The sequence below is a fragment of the Centruroides vittatus genome, unplaced genomic scaffold, assembly GCF_030686945.1.
Source record: "Centruroides vittatus isolate TY-2023 unplaced genomic scaffold, ASM3068694v2 contig_790, whole genome shotgun sequence".
Lineage (NCBI taxonomy): Eukaryota > Metazoa > Arthropoda > Arachnida > Scorpiones > Buthidae > Centruroides > Centruroides vittatus.
Genome location: NW_027122510.1, coordinates 203,356 through 215,892, shown reverse-complemented (window position 1 = coordinate 215,892; position 12,537 = coordinate 203,356). Strand labels below are relative to the sequence as shown.

The window sequence follows — 12,537 nt, the reverse complement described above, 5'->3', positions numbered from 1 at the left end:
AAAATTTAAGGAATGCAAGCAGTAAAAAACATTAAGAATAGCCGATTTAGATTATTTGAGTAAACTAAGCATTAAAACGCAAATTCCCAGATTTTCGTTATGTATAATAACGTGGTTGCAGAAAGAATAGCCGAGGAATTAAGGCTTCATTCTACCGTTTTTGGAAAACCCAAAATTAAAGATGAGTGATCAGTTCAAGAATATTTCATGGATCCCGAATATTTCAGGGTTTTAGGTAGGTCGGGTCCCTTTCATTTCTACCCGGCCACCCCATTGTGCACCTGGCCGAACTCGAGGGGTTCGGAGTTTAATCAGGCCTGCAATGGGGATGCCTTCTTTATGCTGACAGAGCGAAAAGTGCTCACAGAGTAAAAAGACCCTCTTAAAGAATAGAAAAATTATTGTAAATGTAAATTCGATATGCGTTATAATATGTTTTATATTTCTTAAATTGCTTTTTAAATGTCACTTAAAATCGCACAAATCGAATTAGTGTACTCACCTTAGTTTTCTCGAATTATTCTGTTAGACGAAACAAAAACTGAAGTTTATCTCGATATTTAATATCTAATAGAAAAACCTGCTTTATTATGACGTTGTGGTTTTTTATAATGCTTGACACACCAGTTTTTAGTTTAACACTGATTTATATAAACATTAAAAATATTCTTATCTGTTTGATATATAAGCACTTTCTCGCTCAGAGTAGTTTGTTACCTTGAGGTGTTTTCTGTGTGTGTGGGAAACACGATTTTGTTCACACATTTTGAATCGTAATACCTCCCGTGTTTTCTGACGTAATCTTTTGAAATTATTCCGTAAGATTCGTTAAATTTTGGCGATTAAATTATGAGGTTGTGCAGAGATAGAGGTCGTGTGTAGGATCGAACTTAATATTTTACACGTTATTAGCATTTACAATTTTTTATAAAACTCATCACTATCCTTAAAATTTAGGTTTATGCCATTTTATAATAATTGACAATATAAAAAATGTTTCAATTAAATATCATAACAGATGCCACCACCACAATTTTAAATTTTCTTTTGCCGGGAATGGTACGCAACTCGTTGCTGCAATTTTCTTATTAGTTCACTAATAACAGAATTTTATAATATGTAAGTCTATTTCTCAACCTTGGTAAATACGTTTAACTAACGTATTACGTTTTGAAATCGGTGACTGATCTTATATAAATAAATATGTTTAACTTTTGCTTATTTTCTCATTTTCGTTGCATTATATTCTTATTAATCTATATCAATGGTTCCCAAAGTGGGCGCTATCGCCCTTTGAGGGCGGTGGGTAAATACAGGGAGCGAAAGGAGCAATGGGTGGAAGGGGTTCGGAGGCACGTCCAGCATCATATACCGCGGAACATGCTACAGCTGATAAAATTCTTTTCTTTTGAATTTTATACGTTTTTTTCCATCATTCTGTTAAGTTTTTACAGTTTGACCTCGATAAAAATAAACGGATAAATCTTCTGAATAAAAAACAAATGTTTTATCAGATAAATGAGTTTTTCCCGATGTAACCTTCATAAATACTTTGAAGTAAAATAAGACTCAACACTACAAATCTCGAATAATTTTTCAATCTGCAATTGAGCAGTTATTTATTGTGGCAATATCTCGATGTCGGACTGCAATTTTGAATTATATTCTTAATTCAGAATAGAATAGAATTTAGTAGAATAGGACGATTCTAACTTTTAAATAAACAAACTTAATGGAGTCTTTCATAGGGTGCATGAGTTCATTTTAATAATTCTAGGACTTCGTTCAGTACGAAAACATTAAGAATGACCGATTTGGATTATTTGAGTAAACTAATCATGGAAACGCAAATAATTCGTAAATTTTCATAATTATAATAACGTGGCTGCAGACCGAAAGGCTGGTGATTTAAGGTCCTCACCTTAACGTTGCAGGGAATCCAGAATCAAATGCTGGCGATCAGTTTAAAACATTTTTCATTGGCCCTAAATTTTTAAAGTACCAGCTCGTTTAATGTTTTTTCCTCCGGCCACCCCATTGTGTTCCTACCCAAACCCGAGAGGTCTGGAGTGCAGCCAGACCTATAATGAAAGAACAAGTGTTCAAAGGCCTTCTCGGCCCACCAGTGGCTAAGCTGTTCCGTTCCCTGAACGTCTAAATAAGTGCCAGTTACCCTTAAAACACCTCCCGGAAGGCATCTCCCTAGGCAGATCGCCCAAGTGTTGCGTTGTGGTAACTAACAAAACAAAAGATCAAAGTACCTCTTAAATAATAAAAAAATAATCGTAAATATGATCTTGATATATTCTATATTTGTTAAAGTTTAGCTAAAAATTACACAAATTAAATCAGTGTACTCACCTTTGTATTTCCTAAATATTCTATCACGAGAAACGACAATGGAATTTTATATCGATATCTAACTGTAATATCCAATACCTGTTTTATTATCACGTAGTAATCTGTTACAATACTTGACACACCACTTCTTAACACTGATCTATATGAACATTAAAATATTCTTATCTGATTGATATACAAGCACTCTTTCGTTCAAAATACTTTGAAACCTTGGGGATTATTTCTGTATAACCTCACAAAAGTGGAAACACTTTAAAACTTAATAACTCTAGTACTTTTTGCTCGAAAATTTCTGAAATTTTGCCTGGGAATTTGCATATTAGGGGGATTAATACTAATAAATTTTGGTGGTTTAAGGTCCAGGGAGTGGGTCGCTTGTCATATTTCAAGTTGAGTCAGACTTAATTAATGGCGATTTTAATCGTTATTAGATTTACAATATTTTGTAAAACCCGTTTCACTGATAACAGAACTTTGTTTATAATATGTAAGTATATTTGCTCAACTTTCGTAAATATTCTTAGAAACGCATTACGTTTTAAAATTTAAAACTGATCTTAAATTTTATATCTTTCTATATTTGAAATTATTGGACTTTCTTCTTTGTCCCACACACCACATCGAGGATCATAAAAGTCGTACAAGAAACCTTACCACCTCTTAAAGTCTTTGCGATCATTTAAACATCCAGGGGCGTAACTATTGTCATTAAGCATGTGCCCAAGGTATTTTACTTAAACCCATTAAATTTAAATCATGATGGGTTTAAAATCCTAAAAATCCAACGAAAAAACGGTTAATGTTACCTTAGGTCACAAAATGGCGGCGGATGAATTTTTTCCCTACGTTGGAGACTGCGACGGGGAAAAAATTTTTCCCTCGACTCAAGATGGCCGCGATTCCGGCCGCCATCTTGATTTTCTCTGCAGACTCCGCGGATGTTAACCGAAATGAAAAAAAAGTAAAAAAAAAGGGAAAAAGTAATTTTTTACTCACTTTTCGATGAAGGTCCAGATTTAAGTACCAGATTTAAGTACCAAAGTGTTAAGTAACAATGGAGAACAAGAGAAAGCGACGTGCAAGATTTACGGGCTCTGGAAAAGAAAAAAAAAGAGAGTAATATGTTAGAACACATTCGGTTTTCAAATTTAAACAGATTAGTTCGGTTTTTCTTTAGAACATTCGATGAAATCCGAACGATAAAATCAGAACACGTCGTGAAAATCGAACAATATCAGAACATTCGACTTTCAAATTCGATCTTTCTTTAGAAAAACTTAGTTCGTTGATGAAATTACTCTTTTTTTGTGTGTGACTATAATATAATAATCTTAATCTTCGCTATCGTTACTTTTGCGAGCAACCCCGGGCCTATCTGCTAGTATTTTAATATTTTTTATGATATTTTAAAATGATTTACGAAACGTTTTATTGAAACTTATCGTATTTAATAAAAGAATTATTTATCTACTTCTAGAAGATGAGTAACTAATATATAATTTATTTTATATATAAAGCAAAGAATGAGCATTTCTCATTATATATAAAAGATAACATTTAAAATCATGTTAATTTTAAAAATATTGACAAAAACAATAGCAACAAAATATCATAAAACTTCACAAATAGAAACCCATCAATAATATATTTGAACTGTTCCACAACTGGGGAGAAACTAGACCATTATGTCCCCACTAAAGTATATCCTTAGGGTACTATTCAGTCTACAAATACGTAGTAAAAACAAAATTTTAGTGTTTAAAGAGTTAAAAAGATCGATTGCAAACAATGTTCCCTCTAAGCTGCTCAAATTGTCGCCGCGCACGAGAATTTAGAATAAACAAACATAACTTTGAATTACATTTCATTTTCTGTTCTGTTACTATATAACTATACTGTAACATCGGCGCCCTCAGACTATAAAATAGGGGATACAAGCAAGTGTATATATGTATATATATATATGTATACACTTGCATATTATAATTCTAAAAATAAAACCATTTTTAGAACAATTTATCAAGTAAATAAAAGCTCGTTCTATTCCGACTTCGAGAGATTGACGACAGAGAATTACTGTCGTAAATCAGTACAAATGCAAACTGTACAGTACTAGTTATTCGCATTTACATTTCATTTAGAGACTTGCCCCTACACTTAAAAATAACACTTTTCTGTACATGCTAATTAAAAAAAATAGAAGGAAAAAGGAAAATTAATTTCAAAATAAATTATTTTATTAAAAATAAACTAAAAGCATTATTTTTAACAAAAATCTCTTAACAGACTCCACACACAAACTCTAACTTCTGTATATTCGAAATTATCAATTACACAGATCTCCTTTCTTTCTCCTTTTCCCTCGATCTCCCCTATACGTCCTCCTCCTCCTCTTTACTTATAAAATTTAATAGGTTCAAGGCCCAAAATATAGAAGTGTTTGTACCAAATTTAAATATTATTGATCTATGGGATGCTGAGATATAAAGTAAAATACGGCCCAATCCCTACACACACACACACACACACACACAGAATTTCATGCCTGTTAACATTAGGGAGATAAAAATTTGACCGATTATAAAGCATTCCCTGTTCTATAACAGCCAGGAAAGTAAAAATAACTAAGCAATCAATAATTTATAAGTAAAATTGCAGTTTTTTTGGATGTAAGAAAGCAACACAACACGCGGGCAATCTGCCAAGAGGATGCCACCCGAAAAGAGTATCTACAAAGTTTCAATTTCTTCTAATAAATGTGAAAAAAACCCAAAAACTCCACGTGTAGCATATTATTATTTTATTATATTTGTTAATTAAAATTCGTATCAAATGAATTATTCTTGTTCTCCTTGAAAATTGTTCTATATGTAGAGTATATTTTTCTGAAACGATTAAACTATGTTTAATTTTTTATTACATTCAAGGCTTCCGTTGCGAATAAAAGAAAATATTTTATATAAATAATACCAATTAATTTCCTTTAACTGTTTAAATATATTGTCTTTTAAATATTGTTTAAACATTTATTTACAAGAAAACCTCGTTAACTCCCTCCACTTGTCCAGGCCGTGTGCCAGGAGCGAACCCAGACCAGTGTTCGGCGGTGTTCGCTCCTAATTTCCATAAATTCGAAAAAAATAATAATAATAAATTAGGCTTCAATCGATGCCAAAGTTAAAAAGCAGAACAAATATTTTAATTCATTTATTGAATTTTATAGTCTTTATACAACATTTATTATTACTAAAATATAACATACGAAAAAATAGATATTTATTCGGTTGCAATTTGAAAAAATTGTAGACCTATAAATTATTACTGTCGTCCGTCCATCGGTCTGTCCTTCCTTATTTTCAAGAATATAGATATACAGATGAAAGAGGAAACAAGATATGGAATTCGTAGGGACAGGAGGACCCGATTCTATACATGAACTCCGATGCAATAAACGTCTTCTTTATTACGTCCTATAACGAAGACGTTTATAGTATATATATATATATATATATATATAATAAAGAAATTCAATTATAAGCTAATACAAAAATTACAGATGACATAATAAAATATATAATAATTATAAATTCGGGTAATTTGCAATTAAAATATACCAATTCTTACACACCCAAAGCTAAATATATATATATGTAGTTTTTACTTCGTCTGCATGGTGTTCGAAATTTGCGTGACTCAGGGCCATCATATAAACATATGACCCCCAGGCAAAGAAAACTTAGAAGCCTCTGTAAATTATATTATATTATATATATAGTATATTTTCATATACACACATACACCTATACACGTAGACACTGGTAAAAACAATAGCGCGAGGAGCAATTTTAAACCTTTTTATTAATTAAAATGAATTAATGACCTTTTTTTTTCCTTGTTTATAAGTAATGTGTCTTGGCGTCCCCAGACGATGGCCTACGGGAGAACAATGTTAAAACCGGCCCTGGAATGACTTCAGCATATAATTAAAATTTCCTGATTTCAAGTTTCTGTTATCAGTAATTATTTTCTTAGTAGCAGTTATAGAATATGTTTAGTTAAGAGTAAAATATTACTACGTTTTAATTCTATATTTATATAAAATAATTGAATATTTAATGTTAGTCACGTGTTTCAATTGTTTATTTTATGTTGTTCGAACATTCCGGCATACAAGAGTTTGCCTTTGATAGAACAGGTAAGAGGATTTAAATAATAATTTCCGCCGAGTTTTATGTATTAGGTACAAATATCTTAGATGTCTCACGAAATATTTAACTGACTTGGCGTGTTAAATAATTAAAATTAGTGATCTAAATATATAAAATTACTTGTCCTGTCTGACTGACTGAGTGATTGATTGATTTATCATCGCCCACAGCAAACCGCTGAACCTAAAGAGGTAAAATTTGGAACACAGGGTACGTCATGAAAACACTAAGAAAGAATTTTTCCAAATTCCCCCGCGAAGGGGGGACAGCATTAAGGATTAACCTGAAGAACGGCTTCTACAGTACTATTTTAGATGCGATTTTTTGTCTTTAATCCTTTCCATCTCCACCGCGGGGAAATTCTCTTTTTTATTCCATCTAGGCATATTTTATATATACTATTTATATATGTAAAATGCATAATATTAAATTTTAAGTGCATTCATTTCATATATTTGATATAACGTGTCTTGATTGTTTGAAGGTTATACTTATAAATTAATTGACACGTACTACACTGTAATTGTAATATAATATAATCTTATCTAATGCGGTAAATACTGCTATTATACTTTATATTATTCTGTGTTTTACAGTTTATAATGCTAAATATTACATACATAATAAAAAATATAATGTTATATTCCACGGTTCGTTTGTAAAATCGTTACAAAGATTTATTAACATATATATATAATACTTATTTTGTTTTAAAGCAAAATAAGTAATAAAGAAATATAATTAATAAATATATAATAACATAGAAATTAAACAATTATAATTTGTTATGTTTCGTATTAAATTATTATTTTATACGTCATAAAATATAATATAATTATCTTATTCATAATAAATATATCATTATATATTTGTTTAGTTTTATTCTCTATTATATAATTTATATCACTTGTTAACATAATGTATAAATATATACAAAAATAACATATAAAATTGAGTTATATAATCGCTTGGTATATGCATTGGGTTTGTATCCTACGTGTATACTCTATTGTACTTACTTTATTATATGTATATCGTTACTCTGTATATTGTTGATTGTTATTTATGTATATATACATGTATTTAGCGTATATACTAAGATTGTATACTAATCTATTTAATCTACATCTTATCAATATAGAAATATTCTGTATTCAGTGTATATACCGTGCCTATAGTTTGTATAAGAAACCCGTCTTCTGTATACTATCACCTGTATCCTACAATAATGTTTCCACTTCAACACATCTTTTTGTATTCCTCCCACTTTCAATTTATTGTATATTTATATTACTGTATTGACGTAAATATTTATTGTTAACTGTATTACTTTCTGTACTTTGTAACCCGGCTATGCTTAGCGAAACCGGGAATATACTAATATCTAGTGTGTTAAATTTAAAAAAAAATGATGATGAAGTGAAATGATGATGTTCAACCTTTTTCGAAATTGGCAAAATCTTTAATGTGCATAAAACTGTTGTCGCGAAAGTGGTGAAGTGTTTTCAAATATATGGGACCATTGTTTCTGCCAAAAAGTCAGATAGACCACGAAAAACAACACCACAGTTGGATAGTTTGATCAGGCGTATGAGTGCAGCCAGTCCTTGTTTGACTGCTTCACATATTAAACGTGAAGTGGGTAATCCAGATATAAGCTTAAGGACTGTACGAAGACGTTTGACTAGTTTTGAATTACATGGGAGATGACCAGCAAAGAAACCATTCAACCCTGCAAAAAACAAAAAGCTGCGATTAGAGTTTGCCCATGAACACATCACTTCGTCCGAACAAAAATGGTCTAAGGTGTTATGCAGTAATGAATCTAAACTCCATGTCTTCTCTGGTGATGGTGTACGATATATCAGACGACCAGTGAACATGAGATATGACCCGAAATACATAGTTTCGATAATAAAGCATGGGTGAGCTGCATAATGGTAAGGGAATGTGTCTCTGCAAAGGGAATTAATCCAATTCATAGAATTAATGGAATAATGGATCAAACCATTTATCAAGACTTATTGCAAAATCAAATGCTTCCTCATGCACGTCGTTCAATGCCAAGGAAATGGATCTTCCAACAGGACAACGACCCAAAACACGCAGCAAGTTTGGTAAAGCAATGGATTTAACAGAAAAGGGTAAATCTTATGACATGTCCAGCCCAATCGCCAGACCTAAATTGCATAGAGAATCTTTGGGATAAAGTTGAGCGCCGTATACGCCAGCGTACGTATTCGAATCCGGATGAATTGTGGTCTACCATTCAAAAAGCATAGTATGAGACTCACAAAATACTTCTTGACAACTTAGTTGATTTAATGGAACGTAGATGTGATGCAGTAATCAGAAGCTCTGGTTACTCCACAAAATACTAATATTTTGTCCTAAACATACTGCACAAATCTGCATACTTCTACTTTTGTCACAGTGTAAAATAATATAAAATCTTCGTTTTTTTTGTAAATCAGATTTAGAATAAAATCTGTTTGATTTAATTGATTAATTTTGACTTTTTTTTCGTGCTCTTTTCAACTATCACAATATTAATTATGTAGTAGGTGGTGAACAAAATAGAGGTCGCATTTTTAAAACATATGTCAAAGGTAGCTCTACTTTTGGCCACTGCTGTAAGTAACACCTAAATAGAAGCCAGTTTCCCATAAAAGTCCTCCTGGTAGACATCTCTTTTGGCAGATCGCCCATGTGTCGCGTTGCAGTATCCAAACACCTCCAAACCATTAGCGTAAAAAACAAAATTTTACATAGTCGCATGTAAAATTTAGCACACGATGCACACGACCTCATGCATAGTCGCATGAGGTCGTGTGCATTGGGTAGGAGTTAATAAAGATTTCACTCGTTATTAGCATTTACAGTTTTATATAAAACCCATCCTTAATCTGAAAATTAAAGTTCTAATCATTTTATAATAGTTAAAAATATACAAAGGTTTTTTAAAATAAAATATCATAACGAATTTTTTCTGTTGCTTATTCAGTGTAACGGTGTTTTCTTATTATTTCGTGATTCAGATACAGAAATTACACACTTTCGGATAAAGAAAATGGACGCTTTATACAAAATGTTTCCTGAGGAGAGAGAATTTTCCTGGGATGAAAATGTACTTGAAGATTTTAAGAAACTTATAAGTAAGTATTATCGTAAACAATACATTTTTCTATGATTAATTAATCATAGAAGAATGAAATGTATTATATTGTTTACGCTAGTAGACTTAACTCAAAAATTCCTCATGTAATGCTTTTATCATTTATAAAATGTATAAATCACTGTAAACAAACCAGTGTAACGGTTAAATATGCAATTTTTTCGTGTTTATATTATATTTTTTTTAGATGAAAATGGATTAAAATGTAGAATGGACGACATATTTCTTCTCGGATTTCTTCGTGCCAGAAAGTGTAATCTAGAAAGATCGCTTCAACTGCTGAAGACTTATTATTCTAAAAGGATGAAATATTCATCCTTTTTTAAAAATCTGTTTCCATCGAAACTGGAGAGTATTTTACATTTAAATATTATGAGAATATTGCCGAAGCCAGATCAACACGGGAGAATTGTTTTTCTAAAAGAAATTGGTAAGATTCTTAAATCTTTCAAGTTGATGTATAGCTAATACAGGCCACAGTTCAAATATTGTATGTATAGTAATGTAATTCAAAATAACATTATGTTATCAATATTTCTTCTTTTAATGTGATATAGCAGTTTAAGAATTAATCTTTTGGTTAAAGTGTACCTAGGTAACCCCTATGGCGGCACTTCCGGAATCTCGATAGCATTTGCGATTATAAATGCAAATTTTTAATATTCGTGGGCCCGATGACGCACGTTTTAACCTAACCTATTCTAATAAATTACCAAATTATTGGCAATTTATTAGGGAATAGAATAGGTTAGGTTAGGTTTCTTTTTTTTTTCCGCGAACAGTTTTGGGATAAATGCATTGGGTCCTTTCCCGCTCAGAGAGCACTAAAGGACCCAGAGGAAGATGTATGGTGTAATTGTCCCAGAAGGGCTCATAATGTTTTGAACTAGTCCCTTGGAAGGGCTCATAAATAGTACGTATTTTTTGTAGTCTGTAAGGAATTAGCAAATAATGTTAGTATTGTTAGTAATGGTTAGTAGGCAGGATAGGCTGCAGGTGCTATAGTGCACCACACTCCCAGAAACCGCACTGGCCGGGCGAGAGAAGATTGCTGAATTTAATTTGATAAGGGAATTTAAGTTTAATTTTAGTTATTTGTTTTGGAAGGAATCAGATTTTACTCAATTTAATTTTTTAAAAATAAGCAGTTTGTCTGGCTAGTGAGTATTTATTTATTAAGGGTTTAATGAGGAGCCGACCGGCCAGTGCAGAGAGGGAGCAGACGAAGAAGATTTAAAAATAGGTAGATAGGAAAGTTTTATAACGTAACGTAACCTAACCAAAATTTTTGACTTTTCCAGAGCCACGGAGGAAAAGAAAGTGACAATGGCTAAGCCACAGATGGTCAAACCGAACAATTTGGAATAAATAAATTTGTAGGGGAGCCTGGCTTGAGCACGAGCTGGAAGCCAGGGGAGTGCCTACTGGGAGGACTTGACAAGGGATGCTTGACCCCATTTGGGCAAAAATGTGAAGAAACCCAGTAAACTTCACATATCAAGCAAGGCCCACAAGGGGCGAGAGGATAAAATGGAGAATTAAGTAAATCTGAAGCAGGGTTCGGTATGACCACCGTGAAGAGAAAGGGTATTGATATAGTATTGAGGACAATAGCACTAATTTCTATTAGAAGGGACAAAGAGAAGAATAAGAGAAGTTTATACGAATAAGGTTCGTGTATGACTTTAACTTTAGTGAGAAAAAGTGTAGTGTTGTTGGATTTTAGGATACAGGGGCAAGAGGAAAATGGGGTATTTTATTTGAAGAAGTAGTCCTGCAAAAGACGTGTGTTTGAGAGTGGCAACGAAAAGAAGTTATGACAGACTGGTGAAAAAATTGCACTTGTACAAAGCTACCAAAGCTGTAAGGGCGAAATAAACGGAATCAGTACCCCCACGCAGAGCAGACCCACCGCCACCCGAGCGCCTCCGGCCGCCACATCAACCACCAGGAACCGCCACAGCCGAAGGCGAACGTGACCAAGAATGATCACAACCGCCCTCGACGACCCGGACCCGGAAGGCCAGCAGAGGCGGCCGGGGACACCCGACCGACGACGGAGCGCGACCGCAAGCATGGGGGCACAAGAGGAAGTATTTTGTGATTGTGCCAACCTATTGATGTCAATTTTAGTTACATTACAGTCCAGTGTAGGTAGAGAAGAGACTTTAGTTTTATTGAGTTTCAATTAATGATAATTTTAGATGAGTTGCAATATAAGCAGAGGGCGTAGTGCACAACACGATCATTAATTTGGCGTTTGATTTGATTTGAAGAGAGTTTGAAGAGGTTAGGTTAGGTTAGAACGTGCGTCATCGGGCCCACGAAAATTAAAAATTTGCATTTATAATCGCAAATGCTATCGAGATTCCGGAAGTGCCGCCATAGGGGTTACCTAGGTACACTTTAACCAATCTTTTTGTTAAAAAAATAAATAAATCACTGCAACCCTGGATTTACCGACAAATTAGGGGAAAGGAGTGTCCACTATTAACAAAAGTCTATTATTGTTCCAACCTTTCAGCCTACTGTATTCGCGAACAAAAAAGATTTTAAATTTTTCCTATAGGAAAACTTTTGTCCACTAAATAGAGGACTGTTAAATCAGTGTTTTACTGTACTGTACTTCATATCCAGGTATAGAAATGACGGTATTTCATTTCGTTTTTTAATTACAGAACGGTGGGACCCTTCGAAAGTGGACATTTTAGATGCACACCGTGTTGACATTCTTTTAGCAGATTTAATGTTAAATTTACACCGAACGCAAGTAAATGGAGTGGTTATGATTAT

The 12,537-nt window shown here is 32.9% G+C and overlaps 1 protein-coding gene and 1 long non-coding RNA gene across 2 annotated transcripts in view; one reads left to right on the top strand and one right to left on the bottom strand.

Moving 5' to 3' along the window:
* The window catches only part of LOC136981733 (alpha-tocopherol transfer protein-like), a 149,082-nt gene that overhangs the window by 27,253 nt on the left and 109,292 nt on the right, over window positions 1–12,537 (bottom strand). The window lies entirely within an intron of this gene.
* On the top strand, window positions 9,641–12,523 carry LOC136981720 (uncharacterized). The gene is made up of 3 exons (XR_010881763.1): window positions 9,641–9,724; window positions 9,932–10,174; window positions 12,423–12,523. It is a non-coding gene; the product is annotated as an uncharacterized lncRNA (long non-coding RNA).